The sequence below is a fragment of the Medicago sativa genome, chromosome 1, assembly GCF_051527215.1.
Source record: "Medicago sativa cultivar Bolivia chromosome 1, Bolivia_mono, whole genome shotgun sequence".
NCBI classification, from domain to species: Eukaryota; Viridiplantae; Streptophyta; class Magnoliopsida; order Fabales; family Fabaceae; genus Medicago; species Medicago sativa.
This window is the reverse complement of record NC_140749.1, coordinates 51,248,188-51,270,120: the sequence shown is the minus strand read 5'-3', so window position 1 is coordinate 51,270,120 and position 21,933 is coordinate 51,248,188. Positions and strand designations below refer to the sequence as shown.

Here is a 21,933-nt window from a genome sequence, read left to right as displayed (position 1 = left end):
GTGGATTGGACGGTTTTTTTTCAAAAAAAAATTGGTGGATTTTAATGGACTAGTGAATTTTTTTGAGCGTATTACTTTTCCCACCCTATGCCTTTCCTAGCGCGCCCTATTTTTTTCCAAAATTACCCTCGGGGATTTCCGGATTATATAATCCGGAATGAATCAGTGCACAGAACTGAAACAAATTTTCATGTCATTGTGGTTTTTATCATTTTTTTCAATAAATCATTATATATGTTTGTATAAAAGACAATTAACTTAAATATTATTTCAAAAAATGATTATATATATATATCATTATACCAAAAAAGAGTTGAATTTATATCATTACACATTTCACCTAATGATATACATTTCAACTAAACTAATGATATATATCTAATCTATGGCGCCGAAAGATCAATGGGACTATCATCCACTTCAACCTTCACAACAGGAGCAGGTCCAACACCAACCCTCTCATCGGGATCAAGATTTTCAACAACGTACAATTCTTCATCATCTTCTATGACCTCTACACCTGCCGCCCGACTTAGCTCATTATAATCTGCCATACGACTGACATATCTATCAGGCCATGTGTCTGCATCCTCTCAATGGTATTGTCTCCATAGAGCGGAAGTGGGAGGAATCAGACAACCATCCTTCAATTTCAAGGCCATAAAATGGTTGTCATTCACATATGCCAGACATATCAACGGATCGATAGTTGGAGGCGGCGGTGGACCACATAGAGGGAAAAAGGTTTCTGATTTCCCAATGGACAACACAACAATTGTTTGGTTGAATTTCTGTGTGATGAGGAACCCCATATCCGGCATTGTCATCCATTTATCCGGTGGTGCAATGCCAATACCGGAGTAGGATAGAGCATCCAAGACCTCGTTATACCGCCTATCATCATTAATCATCCTCCGATAGCGGTCATTTTCTACACCGATAAGCTCTTTGTAAAGGTTGTACCGGACTAATACGTGATCATCAACAGTCAAGTTACGTAGGACCGCAACTGCTCGGAACCCACAATGGCCATCACCGGGTACATCCGTAACCTTTTGAATAAGTCATGCATCCAAATTGGGATTTGGTCTTTGTTTGGTATGTGGACCTCAACGGGTGTTGGCTTCTTGGGATTTTTTGGAATTGGCTTAGGAGGAGTAGGAGACATGTTGCTTTTTCGTGCTCTCTTTCTACTTGTCCCTGTTGACCGTGTCTGTGAACCCTGTGTTTCTTGCTCTTGGGAGTCAACAATCTCCCATAGGGAAGGGGACCGCCTTGTCGATCGAATGCTTTGCTTATCTTTCTTTGGAGCTCCTTTGGTGGTGACCTTATTTGGCGGTGGACGCATAGAGGTGGTTTCTGGTAAAACAAATTGCCGAAATTGTTCTTTCAAATGCACTTTCATGTTGTAATCGGCGTCCTTGAACCGCGCCTACAATGTGTAACAAAACAGTCAGAAGAAAACCAGTCAAAAACATGCCATTCTGTTGCTACTGGTGTCTTCCGGATTATACAATCCAAAATAGACAAGGTAATCCGGATTGTATAATCCGAAACTTCCCGATACACCCTTTGCATGAGCCTTAAATGCACTTGCATGGGTCGTAAATGCTACTTATCTGGATTACATAATCCGGAGTACATCTGTTATGTCCGGATTATGTAATCCGGATTGCACCAGTACAGAATACAGAAACAGAAATCTTGGGCAGAACATAAACTAACACAGTGTTGGGAAAAAATACCTAGAGAATATCCCATTCTGGCAATAGAGAGATGTCTTCTTTTTTAAGCTTCGGGTCAACCTCGTACTCGAACCCCAACCTCTTCCAGTGGGTGTGAATTTCTTCCAAACGAATGGCAGTGCCGTTCTTGATCTTCAAAGCTAGCATACACGCACACGGTAATCCGTAAGTGATCAAACTCAAACAACCACATCTTGATTTATTCGTACCAATTTCAAGCGCTTTATTGTACTCCACTACGAGATGATGCAAAGCTTCCCTTGAAATGTTCCGGATCAATCTAGACCACAACACCTTGTCTTTGAATCGATGTTCAAGCATGATAATGCTTGTCTGAAACGAAGCATGTATTGCGGTATGTTGCAGCTCTAGCATGGCATGAACGGATTTCCAGTTTGTGCTCAAATCACCCATACTACTACTCAGATACTTTTTCAACCGAGCGTGTGCAGATTCAGCTCTGTTTGTTGTAGTATTCCCCATATGAAGGTGTTTGTCAACCCAAAACCTCACAAACTTATCCTTAACCGGATCCAAAATTGTCTTTTCAACATAATCCAAAAACTTGGGAAATTTTGCGCATACAACTTTGAACCGGGTCCAATTATCAATATATGCTTCCTCCGTGTCGGAGTCCACAATATCCATCCATGCAGTCATCACAGTATTCACAACCGAACCAGGCTTAATCGGTTGCCCATTCTTGCCTTTGAGATCCGTCACTTTGCAATTCACTTTACACTTTGCTCTCACATTTTGTCCAATGTGATATGAGCACAACAAAGTAGTAGCTTTAGGGAAAACCTTTTCCACAACATTGATCAAAGCATTGTCCCGATCAGTGACAACTACTTTGGGATAGAGATCTTTGGAGTGCAACATCTCACGACACCTCTCAAGAGCCCAATAAATATTGTCTTGCCTCTCAGACATCATATAGGCAAAAGCAATGGAAAATGTTTTCATGGTAGAGGTGTTACCGACAAACTCAAGCAATGGAAGACGATACTTGTTTGTCTTGTATGTGGAATCCAACACAAGCATCGTGGAGAAAGTGTTAAACAACTTGATAGACTCTGGATGTGCCCAAAAAACATCACTGACTTCATCAGAATCATGATACTTCCTACAATGAAAAACGTAACCATTATCAATCAAAGACTTCAAGAGATGTTGCATGTCATTCCTCGTACCCCTAATGGACCGCCTATATCTGTAAGTAGCATTATAAACGTGTTTGATGGTAGTTGAAGTGGTACGGTTCCTCTTCTTTAAGTTGGTAAGCATTTGCCTCGGAGGAACATTAGATTCCACCATCTCTTCAAGGTGAACACGTTCATTTGGGTTTAGACGACCGGCGGTTTTATGACCTTTCAACACATCTGTCATGCCATGGTTGTGTTTACCATCACCAACTTTGAGGCTCCATTCACCACCAGTCAACAAGTAACCTCTCAGCCTAAATGGACACTCACATTTAACCGAACCAGCTATCTCACGCCGACTCTTTCTCTTGTACTCAGTGTATGAACCTCCCCTTTCACATATCAAAGTAACAAATGCATTTCTTCCGTTGCCACCGTTATCGGATTTACCAATAACAGTGGAAAACCCAAGCTTCCTAGATTTCTCTCGAACCCACTCCAACAAATCATTCCGTGTTGCAAACTTGTGTTTGGTGGTAAATTGTTCTCGCTGGTCAATACAAACAGCAACAACTGGAGGTGGTACAACAGGAGGAATAGGAGGAGGAGCATCCACTACTTTCGGGGGTGGTGGTGGGGGATTCTCGGATTTGGCATCTCCGGAATCATGCGCATATTCAAGTAAAAGAAGCGGGTCCACAACAGGATGTTCATTCTGAGGTACATCATCGTTCGGGGGATCAACAGGAACAACCATGACTGAAAACAGTGCAAAACAAAGTCAGAAAATGAACACAGTTTCTGTACTGCTGGTGTCCGGAAAATGTTATCCGGAATGCATGAATACAGTCCGGATTACATATTCCGGAAAAGTACAGTGAAGATCATACAACGTGATCAAAGCTAGATCGCCTAAAAATCGATTAGGGAAAGGTTTATATACACATTACCTTTGCATTCAGACGAAAATGATGATGTTAACACCCCTTGATGGCCAGATTGCTGCTCCAAACCATGATTTCGCCCAAATGGCGTGTTTTTTTTAGAGGTGTAGGGAGTGTTTTTGATAAAGGTGGTATGCTTCAGCTAGGTTCTGGAGAACTATATATAACCTAGCTCTCCGGATTACATATTCCGGAAAAAAAAACGTCTACTTTTTCCCGCTCGTTTCGAATACAGGGCGTGCGGAATATCTTCTCCGGAATACAGCTGTTATGTCCGGATTATGTTATCCGGATTGTATTTCAACTGACCAACCCCAAGTTTCGCAAATCCTCACGAGACAGGGTGATTTTCAAACGGTCCGGATTATACATTCCGAATATTGTCCGGAATATATTATCCGGATAAAGGGTATTTTGGTCAAAAAAATAGGGCGCGCGAGAAGGCCATAGGGTGGGAAAAGTAATACTCTTTTTTTGATCCATCCATTAGGATCCAAATCCATATTCATCCAATCCATCCATTTTGCCACCCCTAGTGTTTGACATTGTACAAAGTGTGGTTAAGAGAGAGTGAGAGAGCGATTGTCCCTAGCATTGCTCTATGAAGTATTGCATATTTATTTGTATTTGTAGTAATACTACTCTGCGTTTACTCTTTATTCTGTGAATTTACATCTCTCGTTCAATTGGAGATAATCTTATTTGAGAAGCATGTTCACCGCATTGTGGACATTGGATTAATTGGTTAACGTTTACAAGTCGAACATTCAAAGATAAAACATGTGTAGGAATTCGAGCAGGACATGCTTGAATGCAGTTTCTTTTTTACTGTTTTGTGTGTATATGATTGTATTAATTTCAATATGTTTAGAAATGACGGGGAAACAAATATGTTGATAATTTTTTAATGTGATAGAAGTAGATGGAGGGTGTTTGGTGACAATGGCAGAGTGTCCAGGTGCATGTTTGGATCCATGGAAGCACAACTAGCTATCATAATTTTGCAAAAATTACCCTTTGAATTTTGAACCAAATCATGGCAAACATACATAGAATGCAATAGAAGTAGATGGTAAAGAGGAGCAATAGTGTTGTGGTGGTGGAGGGTATTTGGTGACAATGGTAGTGGTAAAGACTTCAAATGAAACGTGGTTTCCTTCGGTTAAAATAATATGATATGATTTCCTTCAGTTTTATTTTGTGACCATCCATTAGAAACAAATCATATGATCCACTGAATTGAATTGATTTTCGGTTTTTTAAGGAGACTTCAAATATTGAAATAAATATGAAATGCACTAATAGTCAAATATCAAACATCACAGTTTATATACAATGTCAAAATTAAAAGGGTTTGTCTAACATGTGCAACATTGCACATGTTAAAGTAACTAAAATGGAAAACTTTTTACTGAAAAACAAAAAATATTTATGAAAAAGATACATATTTAATACTAATACACAAGTTCCAATGCAAACTTACCAATTTAAACTTCTTAACATGTGCAAATTTGCACATGTTAGAAAAACCCAAATTTAAAATTATATGTTCAAGACAATCTTAAATTACAAAAGCTACTTGTTGGTAAATACCAAACAAAAGTCACTTACAAACCTGATGGGAATGAAACGTGGGATTATAAGCAAGCTTTGATTTTTCGTGTTACTCGTGTTTTGAGGAAGAGCAATGCTATATATCAAGAAAGATTTTATCAAGAAAGATTCAAGAATGACATGGCAGAATAATCACCCTTAGATTTTATCAAGAAATTGTTCTGAAATTAATGTTAGCCAATAAAATCTTAGCCTGACTGGAAATTATGGGGTGGTGGGTGTTATGTATTTTTTATTTTATTAAATATTAATAAATAAGATTGAAATCTAAGGGTGATTATTCTGTCATGTCATTCTTGAATCTTTCTTGATAAAATCATTCTTGATATCTAGCATTTTCCTTTTTTTTCAAACCAGACTCTATTTCCTCAAAGGAATATGACAAATATAAGATCATACGAAAGAAACACGTTTTTTCTAAGTTTTTGACCAGCAAAATGACCTCCATAGTTCAAGAACAAAACTAAACATGGCAAACATTTTTTCAGCAAAATAAATTGATTTTGAATTTGTAACGACATATTTGGAGTTGTAAACCGTCGGTCTCCACTCAAGATTCAAACTTGAAATTTTCTTGTTAGGTCACTTAATTGTGATTTATTAAGAAGCTTATAACTTACCCTAAAAAAAGTACTCCCTCCGTCCTAAATTATAAGCAAAAAAAACTCATTTTCTTTGTCCCAAATTATAAGCAAAAAAGACCAACTTTTATTATATTTAATTATGTTTTTTCAAAAAATTATCTTTTCCAAAGGAAAATTAAATGCAAAGTGCATTCAATTTGCTCTCTTTTTCATTTTCTCTATAATCAACTACCAATGAAAATTGTTTTTACATCTTCTTATAAAACTTATTTCAAAGATAACACAAAAAACTATGTTACAAACTACTATGTTTTAGTTTTCTTAATAAGTGTGACTTTTTTTTTGCTTATAATATGGGACGGAGGGAGTAGTTTTGTAATATCCCGCCTGTCAGCAACAGGTATATTACCAGTCGGTCGTGTCAGAGGAATTAATATTCATGGCAAAGTAAGTTAATGATTAATATTTTATGAGATGTTAGCTTTTTACGGGAAAAGTATCAAAGTTGTTTTTAACACGTTTAAGGTAAGGGCAATTTGGTAATTGCACGTCTCAAGGATATTTATTTGTGGTTGACACCAAAATATCTCACTTCCTTATCTTCTTTCTCTCTCTAGGGTTTGAGTTTGGCAATTGCTCCCCTCTCTCTCTCTCTCTCTCTCTCTCTCTCTCTCTCTCTCTCTCTCTCTCTCTCTCTCCCCTCTCACGCCACCCTTCTTCATTTCATCACCACCAATCTTCTCTAATCTACCACTTCTTCCATGGCAATTTATACTATGGACTCTAATGTTATCTTAAGCATGTGAAGCTTGGTTCTAGCTTGATTTATCCTTCACCTTCTCTTCTTTCAATCCTTCCCAAACTCTTATCAAATCAAGAAGCATTGTAAACAAGATTCTCTCAAGATTTCATGGTATTTAGAAGCTTGGTTTGGGTTGTTCTTCACTCCTTTACCTCATCAAGAAAAGATCATGAAGCTAGGGTTTGTTATTTGGTAAATTGGGAGCTTTGGTTTTCATAGGTTATGGTTTCATCTTGAACAAAGAAGAAATATGAAGATTGGAATGGCATGAGCTAAGAGAGCAAGTGTTCAAGAGCTAGGGTTATGGTTTTGCTTGAAGCTTGAAGCTTGGAGATATCATAAGAACATGCTTAGGTGAGTTCCATAGATAGTTTTCCCACCCTTTGGGATTATTATTATGCCATGCTAGAATAATGTAAAAACTATGTAAAATTTATAGGGTTATGTAAGATGCTAGTTGCCCCTTTTCTTGCTATGCATACTAAGCATGTTTATACTTGCCAAATGAATGTTTTACAAGTATTCTATGATCAAATATGTACCAATATGCTTAGAGACACTTGGTTTGAGGTTTTTGGGCTTAAAATACCATTTTTCAAGTTCTGGACTGTCATAACTCGCCACGGCGAGCTATTACTCGCCATGGCGAGCAAACAGCACATGAAGCATGTTTTACTCGCCTCCAACTCACAGTTGCGAGCTACTGCTCGCCTCCCCAGCAAATCTACTCGCCATGGCGTTTCACGAGGCGGTTTTTCTCCGAAGTATTTTTACAAAAGTGAACCCCTCAAACCAAGATCCTAAACGTTAATCTTTGAAAGAAAACTCTCTTGTAAATGAAGCAAGTGTTTGGCAAGTATAGTAAAGCATGGTAACGAGAGATAATAAGACATGAAGTGGGGTAGCAAGATGATCATTAAGCAAGGGAAAACTAGAGCCTCGACATAGTAGTCGAGAACTAGCAAGTTTAGCATGCATGATATGTCGTGGTTTGATTAGTTAATCTCTCCACCATGATTAGTAATGTACAAGCATGAACAAGTATGAAATTTACCATTAATCGGATCGATCAAGGTTCCGAGGTAAACATGTATGCATGATTAGGCTTACCCTAAATTAATGACAAGACTATGACCAGTATAAGTAGGTGGCATGTCTCTTGCTATCCACGTCAGGGGGATACAAAGGATTCTCATTATGAGAACGATTCAAGCCGTAAGGGACCCGCATGTCATCGAAAACGCAAGACTAAGATTATAACCGCATGTCGGTGCTCGTGTCTCTTGTTATCCACGTCAGGGGGATACAGGAGGTTCTCGACTCAAGGGGAACGGTTCAAGCCGCAAGGGACCCATACGACACCGAGGGAGTCCGATGTACGTACATCGGTCATGATGGGATTGTACTCGGGGTTACTCCACCCGGGGCTTTCCGTAAAATGAATCAAGATAATGATTGTTTGTTCAACGCTAACATAATAATGAATGAACTTACGTACGATCATGTAGCTTATGTTTATGATTATGTTCAAGAACAAGAGCACTAGATGTTATAAGACAAGTATAAGACATGGAATAGAGCAAGTAAAGAACATGATACCGATGACGATCTTAGGTTTCCCCTAATCGTCCAGTTTAGAATCGTGCCATGATCATGATATGTTTAGGCCTCGATACGTAGAGCGTATTTTTGGCCATGCGGTTCTAGATTCCCCCTCGACCGCCATGACATGTATAGGAAGTGAAGCCTATAACAAGTGAGATAAGCCTATGATGGGTCTAGCATGCACTACCGTCTAGGAAGCACGACCACACACGTATAATCAACCGTCAGGTTGTATTGTAGACACGTGGTGACCGGAGGTTTCCCTTGAGGTTACCTATAGCCTCGAATTTAGGGGAACTCACTGAGACATTATGTCTCATCCCAATCCTTATTTGTTTCAGATAAATAGGTTGGATGGCAAGCTAGTAGCCGAATGGATGTTTCAACAAGTGACTGTTCGTACCGCAGCAGGATGACATGGATTTCAAGGATGTATTTAATGTTCTTTAGGAAAAGATGAGTAGTATATCTTTGTACGAACGCATGTTGTTGTAAATAATATTCATTCGAATTTTTATTGTTGTATATCTTAATGTATCCAATACTAAACTTAACGCACGTGCTAGACTTTCTAGATACGTCTGGTATGGGTGTTACATTTGGTATCAGAGCAGGTCGATTCAGACCGTGCCTTGGGTCATTAAGTTACAACTAAGGTAGTGGGACCATTGGGTTCCGGGTAAATGTTCTATTTGTTGATGTTAGTTGAGCCTGATCAACTCAATTTAACATTCGACGATTAGGACGGATGCCTGAGAGCTGAATAGAACCCAGGAGGAATGAAGTATGTGATGAATAAGTTTGATTGTGCCAAAAGGTGGCCGGTAAACAAAGCAATTAGAAGTGGGAATCCTCCGGGAATACAAGGTCATGTTAAGAAGGAACGTTCCGACAAAGTCGGCTAAGATGATAGTGATACTCCATGTATCCGTAAGTGAAGAAGTTGGATATATGTATCTAACCATGACCGAAAGTTTCGGTAAGAGTTGTTGTTGGAACGAGTTTATGATATTCTGGAATGTCAGTACAAGGTTACAAGATAGTTAGAAGTCGACGTATGTTGACAGAGTCAGCAGGCTCTCAGGAATAGTATTATACGTGAATGAAGTTAAGGATTTAAGAGAAAGTTCTATGTTGTCAGGATTAAGGCATTGATTCCCGATGTGCCAAGAATTGTATCGGAAAAGGTTGATGTTGCCATGTATATGTTATAGAATATTTCACGAAGATAGGAATGAATGATATGCATTGTATACTTGAGAATAAAAACTTTATGTAAAGAATGTTTTCTGAAAAATAGAGTTGGAGAAGCTCACCAATAGCAAGCCAGGGATGAAACTTTCCGTTTTCTACCAATTTGTTCCTATGGTTTGCAATGACTATTGGGGAGATGTCTTCACAATAATCTTTTATGTAACAAAAAACTTTTATGACATCAAGTAACGAATGCATATCATATTCTAAGATTTCCAAGGAAAAAGACATGGGCAACCATCGACGAAATTGATACTGTTTAAGGTAGCTTTGGAGGTTAATGTGTCAAGAGTCAAGAACAAGCCAAGATCAAGAGTATAGAAGCTCCGACGTTTAGGAGGAAAGTCACAGATGTTTATGCATGAAGTATGAATCAAGAAGTTAAAGCGGTGCAAAGTTATGAGAAATCACAAGGTTCACGGATTATGTGGAATTATGACGTATCCCCCGAATCTATGTTTTGCTTAATTGACTTGCTAAGGCTCGATATGATGTTGAGTTATAAAGTTTAAAAGAATTTTAGAAAAGAATTACGCGTATGGGTGATTGAAGTTGACATTTTGGAAATTCATAAGAGATTTTCTAGGAACCGGTTTGCTACGACACTCGTAGAGCGGGCTAGACTTATTAGAGTCTAGGTTTGGTGGCACGTATGTGTTATCAACTCGTTCTATGATTTCCAAAGCAACGACCGGGGCCTAAACTCAATATAATTATAAAGTAGAAAATTATCAACGTCTGTGACCCGTGCGCTAGTTTACAAAGTTTTCTTTTAAAAGAAAAATCAACGAGCAAGCATTGGTATGATTAAGCAAAATATAGCATTCGAGAATGCGAAGGTACAAGGATTAGATGTTCAAGAAAGTCATGTTCAAGTGCTAGATGGGTTTGTTAACGGAATTTGAGTTTACTCGAAAACAAGTTCAAGTATGTTATGTTTATCCCAGCAGGTAAATCCAACTAGCAAGAACGTAAGGTTTACCCCCAAGTCAAGTATTATGAGCATAAGATAAGCTATCATGAGTTTGAAATTTACAAGACAAGTGTAAGGTTGTGATGTTGGTTGCAACATGGAGGATTTTGAGAACAGTTCGAGAAATTAGTATTCAAGTGGTAGTCAGGAATGTGAAATTTTACTCGCTCTAACGGATTAGAGTAATGGTTTAAGCCAACCGGTGGGAATCAAAGTAGCGCCATAGAAGCTGATCGTTAAACATGAAACATGGAATTTTTGGTATGAAAGAATTTTTGTGAAGAATGTTCGGTTAGTAATGTAAGTTTAACAAGAAGCATCATGAGACAAGCGAGGATTTCTCGATGTGATAAGTAAGAATAGATGCTTATCTAATCAGTGTTGGCTAAGGTAAAAGTTTCAAGTATGTGTCGTCACCTAAGTAAGATGAAAAGGATAAGAATTGCCATATATGAATTAGTCAGTATGCATGAATGATGATAATGAAAAACATGTAAGATTCAGAATGTTACCTTTCGTGACTCAAGTAAAGAATTGAAGCATCAAGAATGATGACCGGTTTTCGAAAAAGGTATTAACGCTCAAGCGATAACCGAATGAGGTGATGTGAAGAATCAAGTTTAATGTTCCGAAGAAGAAGAAGAAGGACAAGTTAATGTCGATAGATCCAAGGGTTTCTTACGGATATGTAAACGGTTTTGCGAGTATATATATCGGTTTAAAAGGGAAGAATTCATCTTCGAAGTTAAGTATGTTATCATGAGAGAGAGAGAAGCAACTTTTGAGTGATGTGATATGAGATTCATACTCTTGTATGTAATACTTGTTGAGTGAAAATGATACTTGTTAAGACATGTCAAGCCATGATTTTATAATTTTTAAAGCTAAGATTGGTATTAAGGAACTTGGGAACGATGCTTATTTTAAACTCATGGAACTATACATTTTTGAAACTGATGAGATACGTCGTAAGTAAACTCACTTAAGACGTATGAATTTCAGGACCAACTTGTCTTGGACAAGTTTTGGACGAGTTGTAAAATCTTTTTCCAGAATATAGAAACTCGTCCGGTGGTTCTATGGTACCATTACAAATTCAGTTTTGGAAAATGATAAAATCTTTTTAGTCATGTGTATATTCGTTCCGAGAACCCGAATACCAAAGTTTAAGAAAAATTTCTTCAAGAAAGATTTTAGAACACGTATCGTTATCATTTAACAAGAGGCGGCACTTGAAAGTATGCACATGTTATGGAAACGACAATGTTCGTATGAAGCCAATATCCTACGGGATACACGGAAATGTGTTAAGAATGTATGATGTATGTGCAAGTAAATTTGCTAGAAAGTTTCAAGAACATGTTAACCACAATGTTGGTTATTAGATTCTCAGATGAAGTAATAATTAGATTTCACTCCTTTATGTCAAGCTATATGAGATACCCATTAGTTCGGGTGTGATAAGATGCAATGAGATTGCAATGAAATCGGAATATTTTCTAAGGCTCTGAAAAGAGATAAGAGATTCGTGGATTCTTTTATATGAGTAATGCAAGTAAGAGGCATGTGTCTCAAGGTACAGTAAGTAAATGACGTATGAATTATATGTTTACCCGATAAGATTAAGTATGTATGAAAAGATGTTTTAAAGTTACAAGTAAGCACTGCAGGGCAAACCTGGTTTCCGGTAGGATTCCAGTTGAAAGGCAAATACTGAGTGTTCATGTTCATGATAGAATACCTTTATGAATGGTTTATGTTAAGCGGTAAGATACGAGACCAAGACAATAAGTTTATGTGCAGCAAGGTAAGTTCCAAATCATGATATACTAAGATAACGCTGAGTTGGAGTGGTAGTAAGATCAAGAAGGATATGTTCAGTTACATGTAGGTTAAGAAACAGGATGAGGACATGACCCGACGAACCCTTCGAATATGTATGAATAGAAAATGTATGGCTCAAACCATAGATGGTAAGTTTTTGTCATGATGATTGGTAGTCGATCTCTAAATTTCGAGGACGAATTTTTTTTAAGGGGGTAGGGTGTAATATCCTGCCTGTCAGCAACAGGTATATTACCAGTCGGTCGTGTCAGAGGAATTAAAATTCATGACAAAGTAAGTTAATGATTAATATTTTATGAGATGTCAGCATTTTACGGGAAAAGTATCAGAGTTGTTTTTAACACGTTTAAGGTAAGGGCAATTTGGTAATTGCACGTCTCAAGGATATTTATTTGTGGTTGGCACCAAAATATATCACTTCCTTATCTTCTCTCTCTCTCTCTCTCTAGGGTTTGAGTTTGGCAATTGCTCTCCCCTCTCTCTTCTCTCACGCCACCCTTCTTCATTTCATCACCACCAATCTTCTCTAATCTACCACTTCTTCCATGACAAGTTATATTATGGACTCTAATGTTATCTTAAGCATGTGAAGCTTGGATCTAGCTTGATTTATCCTTCACCTTCTCTTCTTTCAATCCTTCCCAAACTCTTATCAAATCAAGAAGCATGGTAAACAAGATTCTCTCAAGATTTCATGGTATTTAGAAGCTTGGTTTGGGTTGTTCTTCACTCCTTTACCTCATCAAGAAAAGATCATGAAGCTAGGGTTTTTTATTTGGTAAATTGGGAGCTTGAGTTTTCATAGGTTATGGTTTCATCTTGAACAAAGAAGAAATATGAAGATTGGAATGGCATGAGCTAAGAGAGCAAGTGTTCAAGAGCTAGGGTTATGGTTTTGCTTGAAGCTTGAAGCTTGGAGCTATCACAAGTACATGCTTAGGTGAGTTCCATAGATAGTTTTCCCACCCTTTGGGATTATTATTATGCCATGCTAGAATAATGTAAAAACTATGTAAAATTTCTAGGGTTATGTAAGATGCTAGTTGCCCCTTTTCTTGCTATGCATACTAAGCATGTTTATACTTGCCAAATGAATGTTTTACAAGTATTCTATGATCAAATATGTACCAATATGCTTAGAGACACTTGGTTTGAGGTTTTTGGGCTTAAAATACCATTTTTACAAGTTCTGGACTGTCATAACTCGCCACGGCGAGCTATTACTCGCCATGGCGAACAAACAGCACATGAAGCTTGTTTTACTCGTCTCCAACTCGCAGTTGCGAGCTACTGCTCGCCTCCCCAGCAAATATACTCACCATGGCGAGTAAGACAGTCAGGAAACTCACTGTTTTGCTTGCTTTTGGCAGGCATGGCGTTTCGCGAGGCGGTTTTTCTCCGAAGTATTTTTACAAAAGTGAACCCCTCAAACCAAGATCCTAAACGTTAATCTTTGAAAGAAAACTCTCTTGTAAATGAAGCAAGTGTTTGGAAAGTATAGTAAAGCATGGTAACGAGAGATAATAAGGCATGAAGTGGGGTAGCAAGATGATCATTAAGCAAGGGAAAACTAGAGCCTCGACATAGTAGTCGAGAACTAGCAAGTTTAGCAAGCATGATATGCCGTGGTTTGATTAGTTAATCTCTCCACCATGATTAGGAATGTACAAGCATGAACAAGTATGAATTTTACCATTAATTAGATCGATCAAGGTTCCGAGGTAAACATGTATCCATGATTAGGTTTAACCTAAATTAATGACAAGACTATGACAAGTATAAGCAGGTGGCATGTCTCTTGCTATCCACGTCAGGGGGATACAAGGGGTTCTCATTATGATAACGATTCAAGCCGTAAGGGACCCGCATGTCATCGAAAACGAAAGACTAAGATTATAACCGCATGTCGGTGCTCGTGTCTCTTGTTATCCACGTCGGGGGGATACGGGACTCAAGGGGAACGGTTCAAGCGGCAAGGGACCCACACGACACCGAGGGAGTCCGATGTACGTACATCGGTCATGATGGGATTGTACTCGGGGTTACTCCACCCGGGGCTTTCCGTAAAATGAATGAAGATAATGATTGTTTGTTCAACGCTAACATAATAATGAATGAACTTACGTACGATCATGTAGCTTATGTTTATGATAATGTTCATGATTATGTAAGAATGATTCCATGCAAGTTTATGTTCAAGAACAAGAGCACTAGATGCTATAAGACAATTATAAGACATGGAATAGAGGAAGTAAAGAACATGATACCGATGACGATCTTAGGTTTCCCCTAATCGTCCGGTTTAAAATCGTGCCACGATCATGACATGTTTAGGCCTCGATACGTAGAGCGTATTTTTGGCCATGCGATTCTAGATTCCCCCTCGACCACCATGACACGTATAGGAAGTGAAGCCTATAACAAGTGAGATAAGCCTATGACGGGTCTAGAATGAACTACCGTCTAGGAAGCACGACCACACTCGTATAATCAACCGTCAGGTTGTATTGTAGACACGTGGTGACCGTAGGTTTCCCCTGAGGTTACCTATAGCCTAGGATTTAGGGGAACTCACTGAGACATTATGTCTCATCCCAATCCTTATTTGTTTCAGATAAACAGGTTGGATGGCAAGCTATTAGCCGAATGGATGTTTCAACAAGTGACTGTTCTTACCGCAGCAGGATGACATGGATTTCAAGGATGTATTTAATATTCTTTAGGAAAAGATGAGTAGTATATCTTTGTACGAACGCGTGTTGTTGTAAATAATATTCATTCGAATTTTTATTGTTGTATATCTTAATGTATCCAGTACTAAACTTAACGCACGTGCTAGACTTTCTAGATACGTCTGGTATGAGTGTTACAAGTTTGTAACTTTACTTTATCAAACTCGAGACATTCAATAAATAAATAAAAATATTTTGTAAATAAAATAAAATAAATAAATATATACATCTCCAATTTTACAATATTTTTTGTGCATCATTTTAATTTACAAGATAAGTAAATCAAATAATTCCTATTAAAAAAAAACTCATATTTTCATCATTTAAGTTATATGTATATTTTTTTTTATTAAGTTAACATATTTTAATATGTTTTTTATTGATAATTTTTAAATTGAATGATAATTTTTTTTAGGGATGAATGATGATGATGATGATGATGATGATGATGATGATGATGATGATAATAATAATAATAATAATAATAATAATAATAATAATAATAATAATAAATCAAATAGAGATGTTGATGCTGGATCACCTCGAAGCCCACTGACTTAGCCAGACCCAATATTTACATGGGCTAAACTAATTGGAGCCAAAAGACTATTGTTTGTGAATTTCTTATCGCATCCTTCAATTGTTGTAGTGCCTTATTTTTCGAATTCTATAATTAAAAAATAGAGCGCTCTTGCTTGCTTTTACCTGTTCGAAAGATAGGAACCAAAATATCTATATGATGGGGGGGAAGAAGTGCGGAGGGAGGGAGGCACAATAAGAAATCACCAATATATCTACCAATTATGATTGTACAAAGACCAAATTCAGTCGGACTATATGTGATTCGAACCTGAATCTAAAACTCATTCAGACCAAATAAGATATAGTGCAATATAAACTAGATAATAATTTTTCTTTTAAAAAAAAAACTAGACAATAATTTTATTCGTAGTCAACACTTTTTTTTTCCTTAAAAAAACACTTTTTCTTTCTTCATAGGACACCAATTTTATTCATGAGAAAAATATTCCACATGGTCACAATTTGACACCCAAAATGTGAAAGTACATGGTCAAACAAACTCAAGTGGCCAGTTACTTCGACCATTAGATTGTGCTCCACATTAATAAAAGTGATTAATTTTACGAGGATTGTTATTTGAACAACCATTTGGTTGACAACTTATGAGACAACCATAATTTACAAAGAAAAAGTATGTATATGCACGAAAATCAAAGCAATAGAGAGATAAAGTAAAAAATAATGTGAGTATGAGAGAGAAAGTTGTCATAAAAGTTGTCACAAGAATGGATGTTCAAATATCATTTCTCTAATTTTACCAAACATGCTTTTCATTTCATTTTTGTTTGTTCCATTGCTTTTGGTTCCACCGTGATTTTCCCTTTCATACCTAACGAATATTCTCTATTCTTCCTTTTTCAAACGAATATTCTCTATTCTTCCTTTTTCATTTCGCTTACTCTTTCGTTTCATTCCAAACTTTTCCAACTCCAAAAGCTTAATCGTTTCACATTTCTTCATTGCTTTTACAGAAACAAAATAATCACTTATTCACGAATGAAGAACGATTGGTTATCATGGATGGATTCAGATCCAAACCTATTTCCATTCGAACCATTCCTCTTCTTTCTAGATAATTCTAAAACCTTCTACGAAACTTCTGCAATCGAAGAAGCATTCTGCCGTGTTCCAAAATTCGTCGGCGCGTTGTTGTTTTGGTTTTCTGGCAGTGGTAGTGGTGGTGGTCTCTTTGATTCGGTGGTGGTGGGGGTTTTGGTAATGTGAATTTGAAGGTTAAGCCTATGATAACTAATAATGTGGCACCTAGGCTTGGTTTTGGATTTGGATCGAAGAGGAAAACTTATGAACGTGTGAGGTTGGGGAATATTTCAAGTTTTGTTGTTAGATTGCTTCAACCATATTGCAACCTGCAATGTCAGTGTACATAATGTTCGCATCCTTCAAAGGATCAGAGTCTACTTGCATTTGAGGCTTTGGCTTGTTTCCAAACTTCAATCTTCCTTCATTAAGACCCTTTTGAACCAAATCCCTGAAAGGGAACATCGAGAGGTGTTGTGTCCCAAGAAGTTATGATATTTACAAAAACCTCTTTTCTGACATCGTTCTAGTGGTGGGATTTTTACATCCTTAGGTGTTACCACTTGACCATCAGCAACTAAAAGATCATAAATCTCATCGCATTTGGTTACGTCGACCGTATATGTCTTGGGGACATATCTTTCATTGCTTGTTTCGACAGGATTTTCCCATCGGAGAGGCCTTAACGATTTACATGTATAACGGGGCCCTGGTTTTAACTCAGCAATATCAACCTGCTCTATTTCAACATCACCAAAAGCTATGTCGAATTCTTGGTTGCTTTCGTCTGATGCGATATAAGCAACCTTTTCTTTCCTGAAATGTTTCTGAGTTCTGGCCTTTTCAGCCTTTAGTCTTTCGACAAGTCGAACTCTATCGTCCAATTGGGCCATATCTCTCAAGTGTTGAGTGTCTAATTTCTTCCGAATGGAATAATCTAGGCCACTAGCGGCCATTTCGACTAACTCGTGTTCAAGCACTTGAGTGAAACATCTTACCTTTAATAATCTGAATCTATTAAGATAATCATCAATGGAATCAGTGGAACTCGTCTTGACACTCGCCAATTCTTTTAGAATTATTTTAGATTGGCCCATGTAGAATTTCTCATGGAATAACCGTTCCAAATCAGTCCAATGTTGGATCGAATGGTGCAAGAGTAGTAAACCATGTGAAGGCATTCTTTGTTAGAGAATTGGGGAATAATTTCAACCTCAAATTCTCATCATTTGCTAGGTCTCCTGCCTCCATCAAATATCTTACGATATGTTCGACCGTGGACTCAATGGTATCCCCTGCAAATTTAGTGAACTTAGGAATTTTATAACCCTAGGAAGTTCAGATTGTAACACCAATTCCGACAGAGGAGAAACAAAGTTTGGCCTATGCAGGCCAATATTTAAACCATTTTGAGCCATTATATTCTCGACCTAATTGGCTATATTGTTATGCACTCTTATGTTTCGTTGTTGGACATTCCTAACAACTTCATCGACATTATCATTTCTATCTACCAAGATCACTTCAGGTTGACCTTGTATTACTGGTTCGATCGGTTGGGGCTGAGGCACGTGTTGTTTCCTCTGAACCATTGGTTCAACTAACCGCGTCGGTTGTTGATTTTGTATTTGTGTAACCGGTTGGTAAACCGGTTGTGGGGGTGCAAAGAAATTTGTTATTCTCCCCATTTGTGTCGTTAAGGCTTGGTAACTCCGATTTGTCTCCCTTATCAAAGGATTAAACATTGTACCAATTTGTTGTGTTAACAAATTAACCATTTCGTGGTTACTCTCGCCCATTTGTTGTCTCAACACATTCATTGAATCTGTTGTCAATGGTGGTAGAGTATTCCGACCAAAAATACTAGAACTTGAGGGACTATGTACGTTGTGCATAGTGAATGTATTTCTTGGTCTGCAAAAATGGAAGCACTATTATGTACATTTGCCATCATTGAAGTTGGCATACCATATTGTTGTTCCCTCAAAACGTTCTATATATTTACATTTCGATAATCAAGTCTAGGCCTATTTGAAGGAGCACTAGAACTTGGAATGCTGGTAGTCAAAAGAACACCAACGGTGAATTTGGATATAACGGTTTCCATTTCTGGTCGTGTCATTTGAGTGGACGTAGAAACAGTTGAAGGAGCGGTTACTCCCATTTCCGTCGAGCCTGGCATAGCCATGGTTGCCCCCACAGAGGTTGGCACGTTTAAATCACCCAAAGGAGAGGTCGCTTGTAAAGGTTGTGCTTGTGAAGATGATTGTGAAGAGGATTAACTGGCACGAGCCATAGATTTAACACTTCTCAAATGTATACACAAACAATATTGGTGTTTTTAGCAATAAAGTTACCCGGAAATAGTAACAAAATTCTAAAAACGGATCTCTTCAAAGAGATGGATTTTTGAAAAAGGTTTTTGATTTTGAAAAAGTTTTTGAAAATCAATTGCACAAATTGGGTCCCACTGATGAGTCATAGATAGTCTTATTTATTGCCTTATTTAGTTTAGTTTTATTTAAGATTTGATTTAATTATATTGCATTTTATTTCCTTTTAGAATATTTTACTTTAAATTGTCTTTTATTTTACTTTAGGAATGAATATATGGTGGAAGGTGCCTTGGAGCGAAAGAAAGAGGACTGGAGCAAATACAGCGCAAGAATACGAAGATATGGGACAAAAATAAGTTCCCCCAAAGTCAGAAGCTTGGCACGGCCCGTGCCAACATGTGGCACGGCCGTGCCTGTCCCCAGAATCCTGTTTTGCTGCTTTTCTTCGGGCCCAAGTTACCCTGTTGCAGCTTTACCATTTTATCCTTTTAGTTGCTTAGTTTCTAAGTCGATTGTAAAGCTATAAATAGAGTAGCTCTCCACCATAAAACATTCACCTTTACTTTGTTTTATTTCAATTATTATTTCAATAAAAAGTCTTTATTTCCTTTTACTTTCCTTGCAATTTATTTTACTGTCTTTCTTTCTTCTTCCCCCATGTCTACGATGAACATGAGTGAGTAGACTTCTTTGTCTTGGGATCATTGGATAAGTCTGATGACGTAATACGGATCAAGCCAAGCCTTAAACCCTAATTATTTGTTACCCTAATTCCTAATCTAAATTCACCATTTTAACATGAATTAATTATTATCAAACTGTGGAAGCGAACGCGGAGGGTTTGATAATGGTTAATTCATCATCACAGATATCAATTCATAAAGCGAACGCGGAACTTTGATATCCGAACAAGTGAATTTAGACAAGGTTTGAGAAACATGAGAATAGTCTAGAAAACCTTGGGACACATAAAGTTTCAATCTTCAAGGGTCCCAAAGGCAATCACCCATGAGAATAGGTGTGGTTGTTGGAGGGATACACTCACTGACTTCGAGAGGAGCTGTGATATGCTAAAGAGAAACTTGTCCTTAGTAATTAGGATTAACGTATAATTATAAGTTTAAGGCTTGCTTGTGAAAAGATTCGTTATTATGATGAACCAATGATCCCGAGGCTTTTTAATATTATTATTATTTACTTTCAACAACTGCACTCTCCAACTTCTTAATTCTTTCTCCTCTAATCATTTTCTAAAAAGTTAATTAGATTGACCAACTCCCTAGCGGAACGATAACTCTACTTACTACTATTACTTCGATAGGCCGTGCACTTGCGGTTTGGCCCTATCACCCACCAGGAGTGCCAATTTGTTTGGTTGTGATTTTGGCAAACGGGGGCCAATTCTGATTATTACAAGCGAGATCAAACTAGAAATCTCAAGACCGTTGTCCAAAGGTTTTTATAGGAAAAAGAGTTTGAAAAAAAGGCTGTTTTATCTTGGTTTTTCGGGTGTCAAACATTGATTAAGTTTGAACCTTTTTAACCTTTGATATCTCATTTTTTCTTGGGAATGGAAAAAATAAGCAAAACCCTTGAGAATCGAGGTCCGGGAGTTGTTTTCGCTACGGGAAGGTGTTAGGCACCCATAACGACTATAGTATCCTAAAGGAACCGTCTTTACTTTCTACGCGCGCGTTTTATTTTTAAATGCTATTTTGAAAGTGTTATTTACACCTAAAGGTTTACTAGGTGAAGAATTGGAGGGAGAAGAAGATGTTTGAATTTTGTTTTATTTGAATTGAAGGAATATTGGTTCCTTGCCTACGTACCCTTTTAAGGGATCAAATCCACCGTAGTTCTCTTTCAAAAAATGTTTTTGTTTTCGTTGGTTGATTTTAAGTTTGAAAATGGGATTTTGAAGAATAGAAAGAGGCCTCAAGGGCATGAGATTTAGAAAAGGTGAGGTGGAATTAGTTATTTTGCAAAAAAAGTCTAAGTATTATTAGAATTCATTAAAGTTTTTGTTTAAGAAAATAAAGGGAAAATACAATGGGATTTTGATCCCAAGGTTTATTTAGAAAATGATTTGAGTGAAGTTGTTCATATTTTTTGAAAAGAGAATTTTGTCTAAGTTTCAAAGTCCCTAAACATACATCTAAGCATACATTCCCTAAGCATACATCTAAAGTATCCATGTGATGTGTGTGCATGTGTCGGTGCTTGTGTCGGTGTACATCATTAGAGTACATTGTCCTTTACATCATTTGCCTAAATACATGCTATGGTCTTGCAAGAAAATAAAAGCATAAGTAAAGTACAGAAAATCACTAGGTTTTTTACATTCTAAGCTTTTGCATGAAAATTAAAGTGCCAGAAATAAAACCAAAACTAAAGAAGGAAATATGCCTATGGAATGCATAAAACATGAAATAGAAGATTAGTAACTCGAAGGGAAATAGAAACAAAATAGTAAAGCAATTATAACTTGTAAGTGAAGTAAACCAACAAACTTGACAAAAAGTGATAAAAGAACTTGGAATTCAATGTAAAGCTAAGACGAAAATTAAAGCCTAGGTTCTCATAATATTGGAGGAATTTTAGATGACTTATTCCAAGAAAACCAACATGAGAATCTAGGGGTTTAACTATGCCAAAGTTTACAAGATTTTCAAGTTCTTTATGCACTTTTATTTCACATTATTTACCAAACACAAGGTCCACAAAAACTAGGTCA

At 37.3% G+C, this 21,933-nt stretch overlaps 2 pseudogenes; both read right to left on the bottom strand.

The window, feature by feature from the left end:
• Window positions 1–383: 383 nt before the first annotated feature.
• On the bottom strand, window positions 384–12,397 carry LOC146955171 (PKS-NRPS hybrid synthetase cheA-like; annotated as a pseudogene).
• A 4,769-nt stretch (window positions 12,398–17,166) lies between these two features.
• LOC146955170 (uncharacterized) lies at window positions 17,167–18,662 on the bottom strand (annotated as a pseudogene).
• Between the last annotated feature and the right edge of the window lie 3,271 nt (window positions 18,663–21,933).